Source organism: Kogia breviceps, chromosome 3, assembly GCF_026419965.1.
Source record: "Kogia breviceps isolate mKogBre1 chromosome 3, mKogBre1 haplotype 1, whole genome shotgun sequence".
Lineage (NCBI taxonomy): Eukaryota > Metazoa > Chordata > Mammalia > Artiodactyla > Physeteridae > Kogia > Kogia breviceps.
This window is the reverse complement of record NC_081312.1, coordinates 102,218,090-102,224,089: the sequence shown is the minus strand read 5'-3', so window position 1 is coordinate 102,224,089 and position 6,000 is coordinate 102,218,090.

Here is a 6,000-nt window from a genome sequence, read left to right as displayed (position 1 = left end):
TGAGGAAAACATCAGACAAACCGAAGTTGAGGAACATTCTACAAAATAACTGACCAGTACTCTTAAAAAAATGATTGTGTCAACCCTCAGTTACCCAAGCCCGACCCCTGGAAATTGTCCTATCAATTCTGTTTCCCCATACCCACTACCCAATTCCATCACCACTGCAATAGTCTCCTCAAAGACATTACATCCTTTAGTGCAGCGGTCCCCAACCTTTCTGGCACCAGGGACCGGTTCTGTGGAACACAATTCTTCCACGGAAGTAGCAGGGGGAGTGGTTCAGGCAGTAATGCGAGTGATGGGGAGCGATGGGCAGCGGCAGATGAAGCTTTGCTCGCTTGCCTGCCACTCACCTCCTGCTGTGCAGCCCGGTTCCTAAGAGGCCACAGCCTGGTACCGGTCTGCAGCCTGTGGGTTGGGGACCCCTGCTTTATTGTTTCCCCACCTGACACCCTCTCGAGCCATTCTCCTCTAAGCAGTCACAGGAATCTTAGTGATGCCACTCTCTTACTTAGGACACTCCCAAGGCTCCCCACTGCTGCTGTCACCCAGCACAGCTTGTAGTTCTAAGAATTCAGATTCTCTTTTACCTCCTTGTTTTTGCACACGCTGTTCCATCCTCTCCTCTCCCCTCCTCACCTAACTCCCATCCCTGTCCCTTTGTCCAGAAATCCTTACTCTTTCTAGGACTGGGGTCCAGAGGACCCTCTCTAGTAGAAACTGCCCTTACTCAACCCTCCAGGTACCACAAGGCCAGGTGGAGCATCCTATAACCTGCCGGTTTCTCCCTGGCAGACACACGATGGCCTGTGTCCCTTGACTTGCCACTTTCTGTCCTTCATTGTTGCTGTCAACAGCTGGGCTTAGCTCACGTTGTTCCTCTGGCTGGCTGATTCCTACTCACCCTTTGAGTGCCCACATGAGTCTCACTCCTCTGGATGGCTCCCTGGACTAGATACCTCTGCTTCGTGCTTCTCTCCCTGCCACCCAGTGCTGTGTTGTTATCTAGGTGCCTGACTCTTCATGAGCCTGTGAGTTCTGGAGCAAGAGGGAGGGAGCAGGTCCACATCTGAATTGTTCACCATCACCCCAGTGCCAGTCTCAGGGGAAGGAGACCTTAGTTGACAGGTTTGTTTGCTAAATGTTTAACAACTGGCTCTTTAGGGGAAAATGTGTACATAAATATACACATATATTTATTATGTTTTACTGATATGTATGTGTAACAAATAACTTAAAACATAATAAAATATACAATACTCTTTATTGTAAATTTCATATAGCCAGTTGATTCTCAGAGAGTTTCTTCATTGGTTTTTCCTTAACTCTTGTATCTATAGCCAACTTACAGTTACAATTGATGAAGGAGTGTAGATAATCAACAAAACAATAAATCAAACTGTAATTATAGTATTTCTAATTTCTGTGATGTAAATAATTTCACCATGGCTGATTTTTAGCTACCAACATGATGTCACTGAATGCAGAGTTGAGAAAAGATGTACCATAGCACACCATTATGTATTATTTCCACCACACAGAGACAAGAAACATAAATAACTTAAAGAGCATGAACAGTAAAATGTAAAGTTATTAGAAAGTGATGAGTTTTTTTTTACAGCTCAAAAATATGATTTATTACTAACATGTTTATTTTAAAGTCTATGGAAAAGCTTTTCTTTTTTTTTTTTTTTTTTTTTTTGCGGTACGCCGGCCTCTCACTGTTGCGGCCTCTCCCGTTGCGGAGCACAGGCTCCAGACGCGCAGGCTCAGCGGCCATGGCTCACGGGCCCAGCTGCTCCGCAGCATGTGGGATCTTCCCGGACCGGGGCTCGAACCCATGCCCCCTGCAACGGTAGGTGGACTCTCAACCACTGCGCCACCAGGGAAGCCCTATGGAAAAGCTTTTCTAAGGCATGGTAGAAAGTGACAGGCTCCGGACACGCAGGCTCAGCGGCCATGGCTCACGGGCCTCGCCGCTCCGCGGCATATGGGAACTTTCCGGACAAGGGCACGAACCCGCGCCTTCTGCATCGGCAGGCGGATTCTCAACCACTGCGCCACCAGGGAAGCCCTGAATTTGCTTTTTTGAAAGCTACATATTCTCACAAATTCTTGGCACCAGAGTAATGTTGATAGAGATCATTCCATACAGTGAACTTTTTAAAAAATAAATTTATTTATTTTATTTATTTACTTTTGGCTGCATTGGGTCTTTGGTGCTGCGCATGGGCTTTCTCTAGTTGCAGCAAGCGGGGCCTACTCTTCATCGCGGTGCGCGGGCTTTTCATTGCAGTGGCTTCTCTTGTCACAGAGCACAAGCGCTAGGTGCGCGGACTTCAGTAGTTGTAGCACTCGGGCTCAGTAGTTTTGGCTTGAGAGCTCTAGAGTGCAGGCTCAGTAGTTGTGGCGCTCGGGCTTAGTTGCTCTGCAACATGTGGGAACTTTCCGGACAAGGGCTCGAACCCGTGTCCCCTGCATTGGCAGGCGGATTCTTAATCACTGCACCTCCAGAGAAACCCCATATACAATGAACTTTTAAGCAACACCTTTTCCTGGATCATCTATATTTTTATAAACATAAAAAATATATCATCATGAAAATTATTAAGTGGTTGTTTAAAGCTGAGACATGAAAAACAAATATTTTCTACCTTTAGAGCTCTGTATCTTAAACACAACTTGTTGGAGAAGTAATAGTGTGCAGTCATAAAGAGACAAGGTTGGATTTGATTTCTAGCTCTGCCATTCATTAGCTGTGTGACTTTAGGCAAGTTACTTAACTTCTCTGAGTCTCTTTTCCCTCATCTGAAAAATAAGGCTAAAAAAATATTTTTCTTTCCATAGGGTGGCCATAAGACATGAGAAATAATGTATGAAACTCACTTAGCTCAGTGCCTGGTACAGAGGATAAAAAGGAGAACCCACAGAAAAACGTGTGGGAAGCTGAAATTCACACCCTTGCCTCATCCCCCTAGGGCCTGTGCTTTCTTCTTCCTCTGTGCCAGCACTACCGTACATATAACTCTACCACACTCAGAATTTAGGATTGTTAACTGTTCTCATGTTTCTTCTCCTTGAAGACAAATAACAAACATGTCTGAAAGTGATGAGTTTTGAATATTTATTACTTTTGTTTTAACATAGTTGACTTCATTGTAAGGTAATATAATTAAAATTTTAATAATGGCTGTGTTTACCAAGCAGATTACAAAATTGAAATTTTAACAATTGGCTCTCATGAGCCAGTACCAGCTGCTTCCAGCACATCACTGGCCCCCCATTTCTCCTCCAGGCCCAATCTTGCTGCCAGTCTAGAAGACTTCTGAGTTCACTGGGTGACCCACCCAACACCCTGGGCTTATGACTCCTCCTCACTCCAGTGACGTTTGCTTCTCCTTCAGCCATCACCCTGTTCCCATGGTCTCACTACGGGACTTGTCATCCATCACCAGGAACAGTTTTGCCCAAGAATCTCATTCTCCCCTCTTGTCTCTTGGACTATAGCCTGCTCTTCTTCCAGTCCTCTCAGCACTGCCAAACAGGTCCTTCAATCTTGAAGGACATTAGTCCCTGAGCCCTGTTTATCAGCTTCCTCCTGATGCCTGAAACGTCCTCCCTTCTCTGCTCATCCTTCTCCTGTAGCTATACTCAAGGCTTTCACCCTGGGCACATAATAATTGTGCAATAAAGCAATTCACATTTACTATCATTATTTCAGTAGAATCCCTCTTATCTGATGCAATTGAAACCAGAAGTTGGTCAATTCAACAAAAAAGTCAGCTTAAAAGGAGTATCATAAAAAATGATATGTATTTGGACATGTTTTAACTTAAAACATATAAATATGTATTAACTTGCCAATCTTTTGATATAATGCTAAGGCATTTTAAAAAATATGGATCTGCTGATTGGAATTCCTCATTTCTTGTAGAACATACCCATAACAAATTGTCTAGACTTCCAGATTCTATAACATGCATAAGAGTTTTAGGACAATTGCAAAGCAATTTGAGTGCAGACTCTTGAGTTTTTATAGTTTCCCAAATCTTTTACAGTGGTTTCCCCAAGCCAAACTCAAAAGCTATTTTTTAAATTTATTTTTCATTGTGGTAAAAAAAAAAACCCACACAAGATAAAATTTACCATCTTAAATTATGTGTGAAACTTTTGAAAATTGTAAAGCACTGTAGAATTTAAAGAATTTTTCACTCAATTAAAAAAATTTACTAACACAACATTGTAAATCAACTATACTTCAATAAAAAAATAAAAAATAATTTATCATGTTAAACATTTTTAAGTATTCAGTGTTAAGTATATTCACATTGTTGTACAAAGAAAAATTCATCTTGCAAAACTGAAACTTTTTACCCATTAAACAACAATTCCCCATTTCTCCCTCTGCCTCAGCCCTTGGTAACCACCATTCTACTTTCAAAACCAAAATGAATTTGATTACTTTAAATACCTCATATAAGTGGAATCATATAGTATTTGTCTTTTTGTGAACAGCTTTTTAAAAAAATGACTATCTTTTCCAAAAGTTTCCAAAGCAGTAAAGTTAGTTTTCATAGAAATAATAACTCACTTCCCTTTTATACTCATATTTCTTTGGTTTAGTTACACTTTATTAAATTATGTGTTTACAATAATGTGTATAAAAGGCATAAACAGGTTTGGGGATGTGTTAGTCTCAATTCCCAGAGAAGCTGACACCAAGATGGGATTAAATAGCCAAGATATTTTTTAGGGGAAATGATTTGTTAGAGAAAATGAAGAGGGAGCCAGGTGAGCCTAGGAGAACCATCAGACCATGCTACAAGTCTGAGCCTGAGTGAAGGAGAGAGGGAAGGAAGGAAGGTGGGTGGAAGCATTCTAGACTGCAGTGCAGGAAAGTTCAGCAATGCCACTGGGGAGTCCTCCAGCAAAAGCCACCCATCATCCACCTTTTCCCAGGAGTGGGCCTGCTTTAATATCCCATCTGTGCTCATTCATTAACCAGAAGCAGCCCAGGGGAAATTTGGCTTTGTAACAAATGCAGTGATGGATTTCAGAAAGCAGCAGCTGGGTCCCTTGGTCAGTTGCGCTCCATCATGAAAGATGTGAGAAGCCATTCTCATGGCCACAAACACAGATGATTCTTGGTGTATCATGTATGGATTTAGCTTGGCTACATGTAACAGAAAACTCAAATAACAGTGGCTTAAACAAGATAAGTCTTTTTCTCACATAATGAGAAGTGCAAGAATAAGTGAGTTGGCTTGGTGACTTTAAGATTCAGGGTAGAATTCCCCAGAGGTTCAGTGGTTAGGACTCTATGCTTCCACTGCACTGGACACAGGTTCAATACCTGGTCAGGGAACTAAGGTCCTGAATGCTGTGTGGTGTACCCCCGCCAAAATAAAGATTCAGGGTAGACAAAGTGGATATAGGGGGAGCATATCTCAATGTAATAAAAACTATTTATGACAAACCCACAACCAATATAATACTCAATGGTGAAAAGCTAAAAGCCTTCCCGCTAAAATCTGGAACAAGATAAGGATGCCCACTCTCACCACTTCTATTCAACATAGTATTGGAAGTCCTAGCCATAGCTATCAGACAAGAAAAAGAATTAAAATGTATCCAAATTGGAAGATAAGAGGTAAAATTGTCATTATATGCAGATGACATGATATCATATACAGAAAACCCTAAAGACTCCACACAAAAACTACTAGAACTGATAAACAAATTCAGCAAGGTAGGAGGATTCAAGATTTTTTTTTTTTTGGATTTAAGATTAACATACAGAAATCATTTGCATTTCTTTATACTAACAATGAAATATCAGAAAGGGAATGTAAAAAAAAACCCAATCACTTTTAAAATCACATCCAAAAAAATTAAAATACTTAGTACTAGACCTGACCAAGGAGTTGAAAGACTTATATGCTGAGAACTATAAAACATTAATAAAGGAAATTGATTGCTCTTGGATTGGAAGAATTA